Source organism: Haemaphysalis longicornis, unplaced genomic scaffold, assembly GCF_048455015.1.
Source record: "Haemaphysalis longicornis isolate Haplotype H1 unplaced genomic scaffold, Haemaphysalis longicornis Haplotype H1 scaffold_5, whole genome shotgun sequence".
In the NCBI taxonomy this organism is placed as follows: Eukaryota; Metazoa; Arthropoda; class Arachnida; order Ixodida; family Ixodidae; genus Haemaphysalis; species Haemaphysalis longicornis.
In genome coordinates this window covers 68,199,643-68,219,841 of record NW_027526385.1, presented here as the reverse complement: position 1 = coordinate 68,219,841, position 20,199 = coordinate 68,199,643, and the positions used below count along the sequence as shown (strand labels likewise).

General features: G+C 47.5%; 1 protein-coding gene and 1 long non-coding RNA gene across 2 annotated transcripts in view; one reads left to right on the top strand and one right to left on the bottom strand.

The window, feature by feature from the left end:
- Alg1 (ALG1, chitobiosyldiphosphodolichol beta-mannosyltransferase) overlaps window positions 1-20,199 on the top strand; it is a 167,291-nt gene that overhangs the window by 1,511 nt on the left and 145,581 nt on the right. The window lies entirely within an intron of this gene.
- LOC144139271 (uncharacterized) lies at window positions 8,372-20,018 on the bottom strand. The gene is made up of 3 exons (XR_013316124.1): window positions 19,903-20,018; window positions 17,366-17,468; window positions 8,372-9,679 (listed from the first exon to the last, which is right to left on the bottom strand). It is a non-coding gene; the product is annotated as an uncharacterized LOC144139271 (long non-coding RNA).

Below are 20,199 nucleotides of genomic sequence, written 5' to 3'. Positions count from 1 at the left end.
CCAAATGTTTCAGTCCGAGAGAGTTAGTTATCAAGTTACCATTTTTAATTGACCCGTAATTTCATCCACGTACTAGATTCGATGGAACGTCGACTTTGGATGGTTAATTACGTGCACGCGTCATTGACAAATGAAACGCGATCACAAAAATATATGAAACAGAATGCACAGATAGTGCAATTTTATTTTCATACAGGTCAAATTGACGCGTGGCTTAGTTACGGCTTTCCAAATATAGCAATAACGCGCCACTATTGGACCTCCACGAAAGCATTTTTAATTCTGCGCGTGTTCGGTTTACATTTTCGGGATCGCATTTCCCTTGATTGAAAACATGTCGCAGTATGTATTATTTACAGTCCCTTCATCTGCTAAGCGCCGATCAAGGGATCGACTTTAGTATTACCTGCCTGGACCGTATTAACTGCCTGGACCATATCAAAGCTGCAGCATTTAATTATTGGCGTGCACCTTGGCCCGCGTGAAGTTTCGCAATGCATGCATATTGTGGCTTCCAGGTAAAACCACGTAGTGCTAAATATTCGCAGCGACATTGTAGCTTGCCCTGTTCATTCCGCGGTTCGAACTGCGCGGCGACGCGTGCGACTTCCTTGGCGGTTAAACACCGAAGCTAGGCCCTCGGAAAGTCACCGCAGCCGTGGCCGAGTGGTCTCGGGCGCCCGTCGCGGCCGCGGGAGGTGGTTGGTTCGAGACCCACCGCCGGACACCCACCGGTAAAAATGGGTACAAGCCTCGCCCCGGCCTGGCGCCCGGCTTCTCAGGGGTGTGCGCTTGGGGGAAGCACCCCGCCGCGCCCTTCGGAAGGGCAACTCCGTCTCGAACGCCCGCCTAGCCCGCAAGGGTGGTTCTGCTGTACGTGTTTTACACGTGGTGTTACTCTCGTGGGAGTCTCACCGTTCGTCGAGTTCATGCTGTGACTACTGATGATTTCGGTTGAAATGCTGACAAAAAAAAAAATTGGGTGTGGCCGTAACAGTGGCGGGGGTTGCGGTCAAGTTGCCCGCGGGGCTTCTTTTTTTCCCTCCCTTTTTTTTAGAATTAGAATTATATTTTCAGTTGGAACGATGCATACATATCTATTCCCTTCGGGTTGAATCTAATATTTTTCAAGGTACGAGGATACCCCACGCACGCAGCGAACGTTCGTCCCACCTGACGAACGTAAAATTTAGGCTTTTTTTTTTTTTTTTTTGAAGGGCTTGCTCTGACGACAGTCTCTGCTGGTATCGTGTCGCACGCTCTGTGAGGAGCAAGTTTCTCCGCCGCGCCAAACTCGATTCGCGCAGTACAGCACAAATTCATTTAAAAAGTTTAGAAAGTTCAAGGCAGCTTATATTGCGCCTGTAAAAGGTTTTTCACACCAACGCACTCGTTTGTAGTGGTGAAGCTGACTTTAAGGAGATCATCGTAAGCTCAGTGTTTGTAACCCAGCTTTTCCACATTGCCTGTTGTGCAGTGAAGCACGGCCGTCTACGGAGGGAGTATGATTAGAGAAGACGGCCCCAACTCTTGTGTTATCAAAAGCATCTAAAACAATTTATATGACGATTAACCGCTAAGACGACCCTACCATTACTAGGGTTACCACCTTTCCCCGAAAAAAAAAACGGGCCTTCCGGGGGGGGGGGGGGGGAAGGGGGGGATTGTGTTGAAAAAAGACGCCATGTTTTTTAACATGCAGTGCCATTTATTGTAGTGTTTTCTTAGAGAGAAATCAACATAACGTTTGTACTGAAACTGACTGAGAGCTTGGTTAATCGCTCTGCATGTGCTTCACTGAAAAGTAACCGCAATTGCTGACCGCGGCGGTAGAATTTCGTTATTTTGTTCTTCCCTTAGGTCCCCCTCCATCTGAGGCAGCGCGCTCGCCCGCGTATTTTCTCTGCTCGCGTGTCTTTGCGCAGCTTGTCGACACGTATTTATCGTCTTAGTTGTTGAATTGACGCTTATAAAACGCCAAAACGGGCATAATCACGGCACAAAAGCCAAAAAACCGGCTGATGACGGCTGGTTTTAGATATGGACCGGCAACCGGCCCGCTGTTTAAAAAACCGGTCGGGCCGGTCCAAAACCGGGAAGGTGGCAACCCTAAACATTACGCCGAGTTTCATTTACTCTATAACTAGTTAGTTCACAGCGAAGTTCTAAACGGTACAGAATTACTGTCTGCTATCGTAAGTGGCCGTCTGCGGAGGTAGGCATGCATGGTTACAGAAAACGGCTGTAGCTCTAATTGGTTTGCCGGAACTACACTGAAACAAATTATAATGGCAATTATTCTCTGAGATCGACTCTAACATAAGCGCCACAGCTTCGCTGTCATCCTTGGAGGCGCACTGAATTTTTTTCGTTATCTCCCCGGAAGAATACCATGGGCCGGGCTGGATGGCAGCCCACGAACGTCGAAGCAGGGCGATGCAGTGTCCTAGCCACTGCGAACGAGCCCAGTACTCAGGAGACGGGCGGAACCCGAAGACGCAAAGAGACGCAAGCATACGGGGTATGCGATGGACACCGAGACCGCGGCAGCCGCGGCTGCCGGAGGAAGACTACAAGGTCGTTCTCCGCCCGCGAGGCGGGCTCGACATGGCGCAGTTGCCCGTCGCGTATATCAAGGACGGCGTTCTACGAGCCGCAACAGTAGCAAAGGAAGAGGCAGAAGAAGATATCCTTCGACTAAACCAAAGACAGAATACCATGGTCGTGAGCACCTCCAAGAAGGAGAATGCCTTGCGCTACAGTCAGATACAGGCGATTCAGCTTGGATCCCAAACCTACAGCACAGCCGCCTACATAACGGCGCCGGAAGACACCTCCAAAGGGGTCATTCACGGAATACCGGACTATGACACGCCCCAAGACATCGAAAATAGCCTGGTGAATAGGCAAAACCCAACGATCCTTCACGCAAGACGTATGGGCCGGACTGACTCGGTGGTCATTGTGTTTGAGGGAAAGAAAGTGCCCCACTACGTCTACTATCGGGGCGCCGAATATCGCTGCCTCCTTCATCGCAAGAAATACGAGACGTGCAACACCTGCGGACGCCTGGGTCATCGCAGCGACGTCTGCCCGACACCGAACGACAGGAAGTGCCGCGGGTGCGGAATTCAAAACCCACCCGAAGATCATCCGTGCGAACCCAAGTGTTCCTTGTGCGGCAAGGGGCACCTCACGGGGGACAAAAAGTGTCGCGAACGCTTCAAGACCCCGTACATCCTAAAACAACGTCAGTGGGAACGCCAACAGCAGGAAGAACGAAGCCAGCGACAGGAAGATGGGCAGCAATCTACCAGATTCAATTAAGAGAATCGGCAGGGAAGACTAAAAGAAAGACGAGGGCCATCAAAACCGTTCCAACTCCTTTCCAAGACTCTCTTCAAGCGGAAAAGAACCAGGACACAGATCGAGATCCAAATCCAAGTCTCGACTGGACTCCAAGTCAAGATCCCAGACAAGATCAAAGTCTCGATCCCAGTCCAGATCTCGTTCGGGCTCAAGGAGAAGGAACATAACCACCCACAGCCAGCAGAAGGGCCTCGTTAGAGACGAAGACAACAGATCAAAGGTGAGCTGGGCAGACGCGGTCTCCAGCACTGCTACATCGAGCATACACGGGTCCGCCCTAGAACAGGAGTTATCCAAGATTAAGCAACTTTTAGAGCAAGCTATTCGTGAAAGTACTAAGCAAAAAGAGGAAAATAAGAAACTCAAAGAAGAAATCGTAAAACTTAAACAGGCTGGGTCGCAGTTGCCTCAGCAAGGTCTCTCTACAATTCCTCCTAAAGGTACGCAGGAAAACGCGGCGCCACCTCAAAAAAGAAAAGCCGGAGAAACACCTGACATAGCAAGCGTAATCTCGGAGCAAATAGAAAAAAAAGTCGAAGGAATGTTCGCATCACTGACTCAAACAATGCAACAACAATTCGCTAGCATACAGGCGCAGCTAGCGGATATGAACACTAGAGTAACAATACTAGAGAATTCTCAAAGGGAAACGAGAAGTGCTGGAATCGGTCCAATCAAAACGACATCCAAACCGTACGACAGACCCGTAATGACGGAAATTAACAAAGTGCAGGAGAGCCAAATCACCAAACATGGCTCCGCGTAACGAGTACAAAATTTGGCAATGGAATTGTCGAGGGTACCGCCGGAAACGGGGAAACCTACAGCAATTCGTAGACACAAAGGAGGCTCCAGACGTCATTGCCCTGCAAGAAACGGGGGGACCTGCTAAATTATCGGGGTACAAAACTTGCTGTAATGCCTCTGACGATAAAACGCCCGTCGTAACGCTTGTCAAAAGAAATCTAGCCGTCATCGAGCACAACACTGGCGTAAAGAACGTCGATCACGTCCTAATCGAAATAGTTCCAACTAGGAAAAACGAAGGCAGCATATATATTCTTAACGTATACAGTCGCCCCAAACAAAAATCTGGTTTCAGACCGCTCTTCCGCAAAACCTTAAGCATAGCCAACAAACAGGCGCTTATCGTGGTCGGGGACTTTAATGCTCCGCATCCCGCTTGGGGTTACAACAAGGAAACCATCAAAGGACGCAATCTATGGTTAAACGCCCAACAGGAAGGGCTAACCCTTGTAACGGACCCCGCGTTTCCCACCAGATTGGGCAACAGTGTGTGTAACGACACCACACCCGACCTCACTTTAATTAAAAATATTCCCGATCATACATGGTCCAATACTCTAGAAAATTTGGGCAGCGATCATTATATCGTAGCTACGACTATCCGGGCGGGTCCTTCCAAAAAGAAGGGCAGAGAAATCAAGATAGTAGACTGGGACTCCTTTCGCAAAATCAGAGAGCAAGACACACACGAAGAGATAGACGACATAGAATCATGGACCACAAAACTTCACCAAAGCGTAGAAAAGGCCACAAAAACCATCCCTGAGGAAGCGGAACTCAAAACAGCGGACAGCAGGCTCCCTACACATGTGGGAAGCAAAATCCAGTATACAGAAACGCCTTCGTGGGCAAAAACACAACCGAAATTTGCGGAGAAGACTAGCCTTGCTCAATAGGGAAATAGAAGATTACGCAAATAAGCTAACCAGACAAAACTGGGAAAATACGTGCAACTGCATGGAGTGTAGGTCAGCTAAAACATGGAACCTCTTGAGATACCTACTCGATCCGGAAAGCAGTAAAACCATCCAAAGGCATAACCTAAGCAAAATCATTCATACCTATCCGGGTACCGAAAAAGACCTTCTGCAAGAAATACAAGCGATATATGTAGGCGACACCACACCCAACGAGCAACTACATCCATATACTGGGGAGGATAACCAATACTTAGATAAGCCCATAACCGTAGCGGAAGTACGAGCGGTGCTAGACAAGCTCCGCACTAAATCCGCACCCGGTCCAGACGGCATCACTAATAAAATCTTAAGAAATCTAGATGACAAATCCATAGAGGCCCTCACCAAATACTTAAACGTATGTTGGGAGAGGGGCAGCATCCCACAACAGTGGAAGACTGCACAAGTCGTAATGATACCGAAACCAGGTAAAAAGCTGCAATTGGAAAATCTAAGACCAATCTCACTAACGTCGTGCGTGGGTAAGCTCATGGAGCATGTAGTCCTAACCCGACTAAGCAACTTCATGGACGATAAAGGGTTATTCCCTCACACAATGATAGGGTTTAGACCTAAATTATCCACCCAGGACGTAATGTTACAATTAAAGCATCAAATAATTGACAAAGAATCCCAATCGACAGATATAAAAGCCATACTTGGCCTAGATCTCACAAAAGCTTTTGATAGCATCACGCACAAAGCCATATTGGACAATTTACAAAACGTAGGAGTCGGAAAACGAACGTATGCATACATCAAAGACTTCCTCTCCGGACGTTCATCGCAAATAACTATAGGCGGAGTCAAATCAGAGAGTATCAACCTCGGGAGCAGAGGCACGCCGCAAGGCTCAGTCCTCTCTCTTTATTTCTTTTCAATGTTGCAATGTTAGGATTACCCGCAGAACTCAACAAAATAGATGGGCTGTATCATAGTTTATACGCAGACGACGTCACTCTGTGGGTTACGGGAGGCAGCGATGGCCGAAAAGGCTAAAATCGAGCGTATCATCAGAGGGGCATACAAGCAAGCCCTCGGGTTACCTACCTGTACGGCTAACGAAGCTCTAGGCATTCACAATACGCTGGAAGAGCTTATAGAAGCCCACACAGTGGCACAATACGAAAGACTTACACACAGCCCAACGGGAAGACACATACTCTACTCCCTCGGAATTAACTACGCGGCACAACAAGGCACCAAGGTGGACATTCCTCAGGAAATACGCGAGTGTGCCAAAATACTTCCGTTGCCAAGGAACATGCACCCGGAACACAACGAGGGAAGGCGGCAAGAGCGAGCCAAAGCCATTAAGAAAAGGTTTCAAAATTCTAGGGACGTGATCTACGTCGATGCGGCAGAATATGCCACGTGTGATGCCATGTCAATGACAGCAGTAGACTGTGAAGGTAAATTAACCTGCTGCGGAACGGTCGTAACCGCAAAATCCGAGACAGCCGAGGAGTGCGCCATCGCACTTGCGATAGCCTCCACGACAGCTAAATACATAATCAGTGACTCGAAAACGGCAGTTCGAAATTTTATTAAAGGGCGCATATCGCCGGAGGCGCGACGCATTTTGCTAAATTTCCGAGACCAGAGGAAAGTCCAAATTTTATGGGCACCTGCACACTCTTCCCTCCCGGGCAACGAGGCAGCTCACAACACGGCTCGAGGACTCGCATGCCGAGCCACCGAGGAGCCTCCGCTGAGGTCGGGAAGAGACCGCATGGTCTCATACAGGGAAATTACTAATCATTACAGATTCGAACGGGCCCGTTATCCTCCCGCTCATCCATCCCTAAACAAAAGGCAGTCGGTGGTCTGGCGTCTCCTCCAAACGAATACCTACCCAAACCCCGTGGCATACAGTCACTACTACCCTGGCCAATATTCAGGCATGTGCGCACTATGTAAGGACCGGGCGGACCTTGTCCTCAGGCGACCCAAGAAGGCCGTAAAATCGCGAATGACGAGCAGTGGGAGACCGTGCTGCTCAGCTCTGACCCAAAAGACCAACTCTGGGCCGTCCAGTTGGCTGAAAACGCCGCCAGGGCCCAAGGGCTGCTGGCCGCCGTTTTGGAAGGAGGCCTCCTTACAAACAACTGGACAAAAATAAAGTTGTCTCTCTCTCTCTCTCTCTCACGCTCGATGGTACATCGCACCCTGCACGCGCGCGTGTTCTAACAAAACAATAATGCCTCCGCAACATTTACGATCACCCTACAATTAAGCAGCGTTCGATATATTTAGGCGACGTATATACGACTCCAACAAAACGTAACCGTTCGGCATTATAAACCTTCTTAATTCCATCTTACTAATCGATATTATTAACCACAAACGAATTAATGTTTTTGTTCGCTTCTGGCGTTCCTTGTGTTTCTGTACCGTTCGTGTCCACAACGAAGTCATGCCAGGTCACCTTCCACTTTCGTCTTAAAGGGGCACTGACACAAAATTTTGAAGGCGAGATAACTTCGGAGATAGATTGGTGGGAACACACATACATAATCTGCAAAATATCAGCGGCGAATACAGCCTAGAACATATTTAAAATCAGTTTTGAAGTGTGCGAAACGCAACCGAGCAGCCAGCAGAGGACCACGCGCAATTGTAAATAAACAACATCCAAATACGTCACGAGTTTGTGTTTGCCGCTTCCGCACTACCGGCGTTTTGCGCCGGCTCGCGCGGCTCGCCGCTCCAATCGGAGGGCCGGAGGGCGGAGCCAACGTTATTAGAGATGGCAAGATCTAGGAACGTTGGGCGGAGCTTCTGCTCTCGAGAACGAACGACCCGATCGTTGGCGGCGGAGGCGCCGTGATTTCGTCAGCTAATCGGGCAGCTGGCCGCGACCAGTTCTACAGCGATTCCAGGCACTCTGTTTCTATTACTGTTTATTACCATTGGATGCGAAAACGCGCCGGAGGCACGAAAAGCTCACTGAGCTGCGTATTCCGGTTTCGGCGATGCATCACCCACGAAAGGGAGAAAAGGAGGAGTGCGAGAGGGAAAGGCGAAGGGTTGCGGGGCTGCGTATTCCGGTTTCGGCGATGCATCACCCACGAAAGGGAGAAAAGGAGGAGTGCGAGAGGGAAAGGCGAAGGGTTGCGGGGCTGTTCTGCCGGCGCACACACTCCCCGCTCTTGGCCCGGCGGCCGGCCGGCAGTGAATACCCATTTCTTTCCTCCATGTGAAGCGGCAAGTGTTTCATTCGCGCGTTGGATTTCGCCTTCTGGGACGGCTGCGCTGTGATTCAACCACACTCCTAGATCTGGATATTTTAACGAAGTTAAAAGTGCTTCAACTGCGCCTGTGTTGGATTTCGCGTCCCCTTGTGATGACCGCCGCAGTGCATTTCGAAGTGCTTCAACCGGGTCGTTTGATTAAGTTTTACGCTGCAACAGTGTTCTAGGTAATAAATAATTTGTAATCCGTGCTGTTTTGCAATCGCAGTGTAGCATTCGCAAATCGTCGCGTGAACGGTTGCTACGCAAGCGTGCATCCACAGTTCACCCTGTGATCGGCCGCCGCTGTGAAAGTCAACCTTTATTATGAATGAATTCCTGGAGTTTGACAAATAGAAATTTAGCCTAATGCCCCATAAAGTTGGGCCTAAGTCACGCTGGGAATACGCGATAAGTATAATCACTTGTAGCCCACCTTGAACATGTTGGTACTCAGATTTTCTGACGATTGCTTTCAACCTTGTCACGATGGTTGCACTTTGTGCCCTGCTGCTTCTTATGCGATCGCACAAACAACCGGGTTGCTTGTTTTGTTTTTTTCTTTATCGTATCCAGCGCTCCGCCCAGACGAAACGGCAGTTGGCACTAAAGTTTTGCCCAGGCAGAATTAGAACTGTCAAATACTCCTGCTCTGATCTTCGCCTCTGACACGCAGGACTACCTTTGCACCGGCTCCTCTTCGCGATCGTGTGTTCACGGGTCTTTTTCTTTTTTGCTTGCACGCCCCAATGGTGCTAGCACCCACATTTATTTGCGAGTTGGACTATGAAGCCTCCACTGATGACTTACGTTTGTCCACACACACTGACTAAAACAAGCTACAAGGGGCTTTGGTATCCAGTATTCTTACGCTGGAGCATGCTTCAAGGCATGTGATCACAAAAGCACTTAAGTTTACAGCAAATACAGGTTCTCAAATTGACTGAAAAACTGAAACATAACATTAAGCCTTATAAATATTTACCTAGTCCGTGTGCTAGTTCTGCATCAATTGCTAAAAAAAAAAAAAAACCCGCAACACATGCTAATGAACTGATCATGAAAAAGTGACGTAGTGAATAGTAAATCTGTCTGCTGAAAACAATTTTTTAATAAAACTACAGCTTTGAATATAGATTACATGTTGCAATGTATGGGCATATGAAACAGCAGAAACCAAGTCCCAAAGCTCGAAAATTCTTTATTAAATGCTTTATAACCTCAAATATACATACAACATTTTACGTGCCCATCACGGTTTAGGCCAGGAACATCTTGGCTCAAAACTTTCCACAATTTCTCAGTCAGCACCTGCAACACCAAAAGAAACAAATAAACGCTTCCTTTTACAACCACACCGCAAACGTCAAGTGAATCTAAATTCACAATTGATGGTGTATTTTGTCCCATATATGGCTACACTAATATGTACACAAAAGTTAGTTTAGCCTGCTTTTGAACTATTCTAACTGCTTATTCTGAATTTTTTTTCTACGTGACACCAGATATCCTTTGCTGATGCAGTCTTGTGTCTAAAACCTGCTTTAGTCCCTTCACACCAAACGGTATTTTTGACTTTTTTGAGAATTTGTACAAGGCCAAATAATGGCTTACACTAGTAGGATTAAAGTTCTGAGCTAGACTGCTTTGATCTCTGATCTCGTTAACAACCTTTCCCAATAGCTAAGCAGGTGCTTACAGTGTATCTGACAGAACAGCTGTCACGCAATGGCCATACAGGACAACTGGGTCGGTTTATCAGTCAGAAATTATATGAGGGGGCACTAGGCTGAGCCCCGCTCATCGCACCACTGCTGCAAAAACAAAGTGGAAAAAGATTCTATTTCGGGGGTTGTAGTTGCCGAGGCCACTCTTGGGCTATGAAGCGTGACACAGTGCTAAGTTCGATACAAGTTAATCCTGACATTTGGGTATCTTACCTCGCACTGAAATCTCCACACACAGGCATTTTCGATTTTTTTCTTTTTGCCTTCACTAAAAAAAAAAAAAGAAAAAAGTCCTTGGGCTCAGCTGCACAATGCTTTAGGAACTGCGGCTGCTGCTCAGGCACAAGTTGGAGCCATTACTTGACTAGGCACAAATCCTCAAGAGTTGAAAACTGATTTCAGCGCAAAGCGGCAAAACAGCACTTTATTAAAAACAAGAGAAGTGGGAAAGACCTTATAACAAGACGCGCTAAAGAACGACCTCTTTGAATAAACACAGTGTCACTTTGTAAATCGTCAATGCCTGGTTAGCATATCCTTCATGCACAAGTATACTTAGTTGCTCCTTTAGACCAACAACGATGGCCAGAAGAAGTCAGGCTGCTGCCTTGCACGCCTTGTACTTGCTGCTTCGCCTTAATATTACCATAAGTTAGGAGCCAAGTATCCGAAATACCCATCTGTTTGATGCTTTGGACGTGCCGTGTAGGTGTTGTCGTGCAGTAATCCTCATTGGACGACGAGAACGAATGCAAATTAAATGACTCGCGAGTGAAAAATGACGTTACCAAAGTTGATCAGTTCGCTACTCTGGCACCACTTTACCATTGAGCCAATGCTGTGGACTTTTTTGTAAACAACCTGTAATTTCTCCGTGCCACGTAACATCATTGATAGTGGTTGCGGACTGAAGTAGCGTAGAAAACCGGGCTAGTTGGTGTAGATTCATCTTCGCAGCGCACAAATAACGGGACAAAAAGGAGGATAACACTGGACAACCACTGAACCAAAACCGAATTTTTATTGAAGAGACAAATATAAAGCCATCGAAGGTATAAAACAAAGATAAAAACATGACACATGAACCCACTATAAGCAACTGTACAGACAAACGCTCTCAAGTACTGCTCTCATCAAGATACGCCAATTCTGCATCTAAAAGTGCTAAAGACGAGCGCTAACACACGAGTCAGACATTTTTCGAATTTTATGTGCTTTCACTATACTTCCCTCACCTTTTGTTCATCGTGCGAGAACAGTACCGTTGTATCATGAAGGAAAAGCGTACAACCACAATCTTTGCAATGGGTGGGAAGAGGGCCAGAAGGCACTCAGTGAACTGGCCAACATCAAAGCGACCACACTTCAAAGGAATGCAATAAACCACGTTTAAAGGAGCCATGAAGACAAAATACAAGTTGGGTTTATTAGAAAGACTGCTTAGTCCCGACAACAATGATACCGATATCATCGCAATCTTCGAACAAATAACGGAGATATTAAAGAAAACGTGTGAAGCAGTCGCGACCCCCTAGCCAATTTCCCGCAACTTTTCTATGACGTCACGGAACCTTGTTTGTGCGATTGGCGGCCGCCTAACTGACCTGTCGCGAAGACACATAACTGGACGTCTGTAATGGGGCCTCTAGTTCCATTTGACCGCATCACTTGAATGCTAACGTGCAGCTAACGCACGGAAAATTATGTTTTATTGTTGGCCCGTATGACGTCATTCTTGCTCATAACACGTCACTGTGGCGCCAAATTTGAAAGTGTTTAAATACTTCTTGCTTTTTTTTCGTTAAAAAACATCTTTTGTGGCTCTAATGGAACTGAGTGAGATACTGAATTCCAGTTCTTTCAAATTAATCGAAGTTGTATTTTCTCTTCATGGCTCCTTTAATCTATAAGGAACAACCTGTTTCTCATGTTTCACACCACACCTGTTTGCTCGGCCCTTATTACTAATATTCTTTTCGATGGCGGGACAGCTGCAGTTTAACTTAATTTTGGCTGAAAACACCACATTGATGTTATATCTGCTCCCCATTTCTTTCAAGCGGTGAGATACATTGTGCAGGTACGAGATTACAACTATCTTTTCCTTCACAACATCACAAGCAGGAGACAAGTTTTCTTCACCAAATCCAACAACTGAAGACAGGCCGACCCAATGACTCCGTCACCGTAGCCAGCATTTTTGGGTCCAACTAACTGTTCACCAAAGCTAGACTCAATTAGGTGAAAACAAGACAAAACAAAACAAGATGGCTGACCTGAGGCAGTTGACAACAATCCCATATTTTGCAATCCTAGAACGTGCTGATGAAGAGTTCAGTAAAGGCTTCTTCGATCGCGGGCTATAGAGCCAACATACATGATTCTGCTCGAATTTTAACAACAGGTCCAAAAACTGGATAGTTCTTTCGTTCAGCGCCTTGGACATAAAGGTCAGCCTAAATGCGTGAAGTTTGAATGCTTTTAAAATGTCTACCATTTTTCTTGTAGGGTCATAGTTTCCACAATGTACTAGGTAATCGTCAACATACATGAAAATTTTAATTGCCAAACCCTCCAAGTCACGTTCCAATACACGGTCAACATGAGCCAAGAAAATGTCACTAACAAGGTGAGGAACTTTAGAACGTCTACAGATTCCAGATCTCTGCACAAAGACACTGTCACACCATCCTACAATAGTTGATGCTAAGTAGAAACGCAGAAGCTCCAAAAAGGATTCCACGGAAATCCCGCAACTTTGCATAAACTTAACCTCGCCGTTGTAGACGGTGATACACTCTTTCACAGAGACCAAAACTTGTTCATGCGGAAGGGAGTAGAAAAGGTTTCCAGCTTCAATGCTGAAAGCAGAGCACCAGCCTGGATTACTGCGCGCACAGTAACCTCATTTGTGTGCTGTGAAGATGAAGAAGCTTGCGCAGCGTGCCCTATCCTGGTCCTCTTGCATTGCAACATCTGCTATCTCAAACACGGAGCTGCACAGTGGACACCAGGTCGGCACAAATTTTCGCACTCGATGGAGCCCTCTGGCCGACCATGCCACTTATGGTCGTCTCCCATCCCTGCGACCGCAGCACCTTCTGCGGCACTGACGTTGATGACTGGATAAGCACCTACGAGAGTGCGAGCGCTCATAACAGATGGGACGCAACCTTGGGGCTGGCCAACGTAATATTTTATCTCAAGGGCCCAGCCAGACTATTGTTGGTTTGAGACACACGAAGCAGACCTGACAAGCTGGGAAACCTGCAAATTGACATTACGTGAGCTGTTCGGAAAGCTTGTTGGCCACCAACTAGCCGCGAAGGAACTTTCTTCCCATGCCAAAACCTCGATGGAGTCATCCGTCGCCTATATTCAGGATGGTGTTGCTCTGTGTCACAAGATAGATGCCGACACATCAGAAACTGGTAAAGTAGGCCATGTGCAGAAAGGAATTGCTGATGGCGCTTTCAACCTGCTTGTTTATAAGGACTGCACCAGCACAGACGGCATCATTACAGAGTGCAGACCGTTTAAACATTTTGAAAAGGGCCTCGCAGCCTCCGGAAAATGTTTCTTTGGTTATCAACGTTACTAGTTGATGCATTTCTTTTTGTCATTCCCCCCCACTGTAATGCCAAAAGGCGCTGTGGGTACCAAATAAAGAAAGAAAGAAACAAGCGAAAGCTCACTGTATTGCACCACAGTTCACTCGACTGCCTAACACGGCTCCCACATCCTATTACGAGTATACCACTTTACTGGAATGTGCCCTTCTTTGTTCGACGACGTAATGAAAATAGTACGCCGTGAGCTGGAGGCTACGGCTACGGCTGCCCTACTAGCCCCGACCCGTGAATGAACGTCACCTTCCATCTCCCTAATCCATGCGATATACAGCAAGAGCTCGCAAGCCACACCATTCCACGCATTTGCTCTGTAGCTCACTCGAAAAACGCTTTCACTGTTCCTCGTGTCTTAACTGGTCCCCACCAATATGCCCCACGCCATTTTCAGACACAAAATTCCGAAGAGTGGAGTACTCCTGAAAACAAGCCAATATGCTTCCACTGCTGTCACGGTGGGCATGTGGCCCGCTACAGCTTTCGACATTGCCACGCTAAGCCTTCACCTCACCCACAAGACTAATCAATGCAGCTCAAGGAGGTAATACTGCATCTGTGACCTGGACGACAGATCTTCTATTAGCCAAGGAGTCTAAGCTCAATTTACTAGACGTTACTGTTGATGGTGTTGCAGCCCAGGCTCTCACTGACACAAATGCTCACATCTCTGTAATCAGCTTAACCCTCCGCTGGCATCTCCGCAAAGTTCTGACGCCACCCATGCAAACATTTGTTCGAGTTGCCAATGAGAGCACACCTTCAATTGCCGGAATGCGTACCGCCTGAATATGGATTGCCGACCACGATAGTGTCGCTCTCTTCACCGTCCTTGAAAAATGCCCCCATGACATTATCCTCGGCGTCGATTTTTTCTCGAACCGCTCTCATTGACTGTTCTGCGGGACTTCTCTCTTTTGAATTTCCTTCTGCCAAAAATGCTCGAAAACACCGTTCTCGTTCCACATATTATGTCCATTTGCTGTCAAATGCTGTAACATACATACCCCTGTGATCAAGCCCACCCGTTTCTCACAGTTATTTCTCACTAGATTGTTCGACAAGCCGTGCGGAAGCTACTACAAGCACGTATCCTTGAGTGCCGCCAGAAGCTACGAGCTTTGGAGAAGCAAACCTTCTTTGCACGCCGGCAACTTGAGTATCTTATTCCTGAGGACTTCCCAGATGTGCAGCTGCACGCAAACTTCACCGCTAGCATGGGAGAAGGCCGTCATAGAACGTCGCAAGAGAGGAAACTGCAAGCACTCCAGCCGGACGTGCCACAATGCACCCAAGAGGTCATCAACCTATCTCCGTACACACCGAACGAAGAGGAGGCTAAGGTTTTGTCCCTTGGTTTTAATTTTAACACGGAAGCACCCCCGGAGCCAGGAAAGGTGATTTGTGCGGTCGAACGCGCGGTCGGCCAGCTTCCCTCTGAAGTACGGCAAGAAGCGCGCACCCGTGCTATTGGTGTGCTCTCTGGTTTGCTAAGACATTGTGCAAGACTGCATTTATCGGTAGCGGAGAGGCAAGCCATCAGGAGCCTGCGGAATAACAGCAGTATCGCAATCCTTCCTGCTGACAAAGGCAATGCCACGGCCTTGCTAGATAGCAATGACTACCACAAGAAGATGTTGGCCCTTCTCGAAGACCAGCAGACATACGCTCCTCTAGCCCGTGACCCAACTAGCAGGTTACAGTCCAAGCTTCAAGAACTGCTAACCAGGCTTTTCAAGCTAGTCCCTCCGCACCACAAGGGCCTCTACTACAGGTTACTGTGCACGAACGGTTCAGCCCCGGCAATCTACGGTCTGCCTAAAATCGATTGATTTGATTGATTGTGGGGTTTAACGCGCCGACGCAACGCAGGCGATGAGGCGCGCCGTAGTGGAGGGCTCCGGATTAACTTTGACCACCTGGGGATCTTTAACGTGCGCCGAAATCTCGTACACACGGGCGTTTTTGCTTTTCGCCTCCATCAGAAAAGCGGCCGCCGCGGCCGGGAATCGAACCCGTGACCTCGTGCTCAGCAGCGCACTGCCTAAAATCCACAAGCCTGGCGTTCCTCTTCGGCCTATCGTCGACTTCTCGAGGTCACCGCTCTACCGACTATCAGGCTACCTTCACCAAGTGTTGAGCCCTCTAGCCGGTAAGACGCCCACGCACGTCGGAAACTCGTCCTCTTTTGTTTCGAAGCTGAAGGACGTAACTCTAACTGAAGACGACGTCATGGTTTCGTTCGACGTCAAGTCTCTTTTCACTAGTGTCCCAGTGGATCTGGCAGTAGCCATGTGCGAAGAAGCACTAAACGCGGACATTAGTCTTCCCGATCGCACTCCCTTTCACGTCCCCGAGCTCTGTGTGTTGCTTATGTTTTGTCTGAGCAACACCTATTTTTCTTACGGGGGAAGCCCCTATCAGCAGACCCATGGCACGGCGATGGGTGCGTCCACATCAGTTACTACGGCCAATCTAGTTATGGAGGCTGTAGAGGGGAAGGTATTGGCAACCTTCACACCGGCACCGAGGTTTTTCTGCCGCTATGTCGATGACTGTTTTTGTATTTTAAAAAAGCAAGATGTCCCATGTCTTCTGGACAGCCTCAACGCCCAGAATGTGCATATACAGTTCACCGTGGAGTTCGAGCAAGGCAACATGCTTCCCTTTTTTGGATGTTCTTGTTCGCCGCGATGCGGGCGCTCTCTCCTTCTCAGTGTACAGGAAGCGCACACACACGGGTCGTTACTCCAGTTTTGAATCTTGCCACCCTCTCGGCCACAAGACATCCGTTGTGTCGTCCTTGATAAAGCGCACCGTACGCATCTGATCAGATGACAGTGCACTGAAACGTGAATTAGGAACAATTCGCCACGAACTAATCGCCAATGGCTACCCTAAGCGACTTATTTGCCAAACCAAGAATAAGATACTACAGCCAAGAATGGCCAACAACAGGACATTACGAGCACGCGCAGCCATCCCCTACATCCCAGGAATAAGCGAAGCATTGTCGCGCGTCTTTTCAAAATACGACATGCGCATTGCCCATGTACCGACAGGCGAGCTCCGTGACGACTGAAAGAGCACCAACGTGATGTAAGAAATCATAATCACATGACGAATGCCATTGCCATTGCGGAGCACGCGCACAAACATTCCCACAAGATTGACTGGGAGAACACCGCAATTTTAGCTAAGGAAAAGAACACATCATCTTGGCGTCTGCTAGAGTCACTTTTTATCCAATCAACGCCAGCCGCAATGAACCGGACGGATGGGACTTTGCCTCCCGTCTACGCATGCTCTCTACGTCATGTGCTGCCTATATATTGACGACGACGGCTTGTCTTACGTAGTGAACAAGGGACCCGTATGTGGTTCCGAAACGTCAATATATTTTTATTCTTGGTCAGTGTTTGCTTTTCTTTTGCAAGTTATTATATGGTCTTCCCTATTACAGACGCGCTGCTTCTGTGAAACGTCACTCTGCCACACATCATCATTACTGTGGTAGAGAACCAAACCTGCCTTCCCTTTCAGTTTTTCAACTTCAGTTTCACACCTCAAGTCCTTCCCAAGGGGATTTTGCTTGCAATGCTGTGCCCTTTCTGGCATGAATGCTAGCACTCCTGCAGATTTACCTCCTGCAGTGCAGGCGTCCCATCAAGCACCATCAATCAAGGCAGTGGCTGCTTCAGACCTCCCACCGGATCATACCGCCGATCTCCCTCGTCTTCTGGATTCCTGCAAGGACATCTTTGACTTAGACAACCAACCCAAACTTCTGCAGTCACCCATCATATCAACACCAACGATGCTTCACCAGTGTACAAGTGGCCCTATTGCGTATCACTTGCTGAACGACTCGTCATCCAAAAGTTAAAAAAAAAAATGCTCAGTAAGGATACAGTCAAACCATCTTCCAGTCTGTGGGTGTCTCCAGTCGTGTTGGTCAGAGAAAAAGATGGGACGTAGTGCTTCTAGATGGATTATGCAAACTTAACTATTATGAAGGAAGGCCTTATACAGTGGGATCTCATTGATACAATTTTGCATAATACGTTTTTCTTTTCATTCCAAGCCAAAATCCCTTAGAAATAATGCATTTTCGTGCATTTTATACGATCACATTTTTGCTAAAAATTGGATGGCACAACCACGAAAGTGAACCTTGACCATTTTTAGAAACCTTACATTTATTCTTCGGTATACTAGCTCAAACCCCATGTCAACAACCCATGACCTGCATGGCAGCGCCGGTTCTGCGACAAAAACACTGCTGCCGGGCGTGGGCGCTCTGTTCAATGAGGATGATATGTGAGGCGAGGCACTGTGCCATCTATGAAACATATCATAATCATAGAGTTTCTCACTTTTATCATAATCGAAGAAGAAGGTTCCAATGCTCTTGGCAGTCGACGACTTCCCTCCCCAACTTCTCGCCATGCTCTGTGCTTCCCGCTCCGTTCTTTGTTCTCTTTCTGCGTGGTTCCTGTGTTCGGTGGTGTTGCTTATGAGGCTATTTTTGTTCTTGTTCTATTTGACTAGTCTTGTTCTCCTTAGGCTGCCTTGTTGCTGTGCGGGGTGTGCTGCCAGGCTTGTGGCAATGTCGAGGAAACGGAAGGCACTCAGTATAAAAAGAAAAAGTGGAAATTGTACAGAAATTGGAAGAAAACCCGAAGAGGAAATGCGTGGATTTGGCACACAAGCTCGGTTTGCCAGTGTCAACGCTCAACACTATTGCCGGTCAGCAAGAGGAACTTCAAAAGAATGTGCAAGTTTCCGGCCCTGATGCGAAACAAGCACAAGGTGCGAAGCATGACCAAATGGAAGACATCCTGCTCACATGGTGGGAGGAAGTTAGAGCAGCAGGATGAACGCCGATAGGTCAGTACTACGCGAAAAAGTTGACAACACTGCGCTCTCCTTGGGCATTGAGGACTCCAAAGCGTCTGGTGGCTGGCTTCACCAATTCAAGGCACAACGTGAAGTGTCATACAGAACAGCATCCGCGCAAGTGAAAAATACCAGCAGCTTTTTTTTTTATTTTCACATTTCCGGAGAATTTTCTCCCAGACTTCGAAAAGAAAGTGCAGCACAAATTTACCAGCTACTCCACTGTTGCTCAATAAAATTGAGTTGCTGACGGAGAATGCAGATTTTTCTCCTTTTTTTTTAACAAACTCTTTGGATAATACGATTTTCACATAATGCTTTTTATTTCCCGGTTCCCCTGAAAAACGTATCAACGAGATTTCACTGTACATGATACATAGACAAGATGTGGCTGGCAACTTGTGAAGGGAGGTATCTCCGTGCAACCAAAGCCTGATTAGTCATGCTAATTCCTCCTATATTTCAATATGGTCTAACACCAGCTACCCCACTTCGGCAGAGCCAGTGGGGAACATTTCAACACTACTGTCACTGTGTACTGCAAAACGAACATCCATCGCGCATTTAAAAACCCTGCATACGAAGCTGCATCGCGCAAAGTTGTTCTATGGCCACTGAATGTCCTCGCTGAATGTCAAGGAAGCGTCCTCACCGACGCGCTTTGGCGTCGTCTATCAGCGGATTCGTATGTATACAAGCGTTTACAGCAAGAACGGTAAATATATTACTACGCCCTTCAAGCACATGTCGGCAAAATGCGATTACTTCGCCGCGTTCGCAGGATTGAGCCGCACAGTAGAGAACACAGTCGTAGCATACTAGCAGGAATGAACGCATCGTACGGCTTCTTCCACGTTTCGTCACCCCGTGACTACAGTTTACCTCAACACCAATTTATAACGCACGCCCTTAAAGAGCTTACACTCTAAAAAGCGCTACAACCTTTCCGGTAACCTTGAGTGAATGTAGAAGCGTAGCCACCGCGCACATCACGTCGTAGCTAGCGCCGACTTCAATGCGAACGCGGTCGTCGACGCGGCTACGTGAACGTACCGCTGACAGCCTCAAGGAAAGTGTTTTTGGGGGCTCTAGAACAACGTATTTAAATTTAGCCCATGTTTGCGAATGACAAATGATTCCTTGAGTGCTTTAGTTACATTGTCATTCAGAATGTGCCTAGCCAGTTATGTCCAACATACGGAGAGCGCACGGCGTTTGCAGTACACGGACAGGTATATAATTACCCGTCCCTCTTGACACCAGCCCTTAAAAAATATCTTACCTTTCGTTTATGACGCAAAAAGATGCAGAGGAGAAAGCAGCAAGTTTCGTTATCTACAAGAAATCGATGCTGGCTTGCGCTTTGAAACTCGTACACAAAAGGCAAGTGGCTTCGGCTTGACGTGGCTTGTCCAGTGTTGCTTTTGCCATGTGCAAACTTAATTCAACTAAAAAACTCTGTCACACAACCGGCTAAATACAGCCGCTCGTGTTCTGTTATTTGCGGAGGTAACAGAGTATAAAAGTTGTGTAACAGAGGATTTTAGTAGATTTAATTTTGCGCAAGGCAAAAGCAACA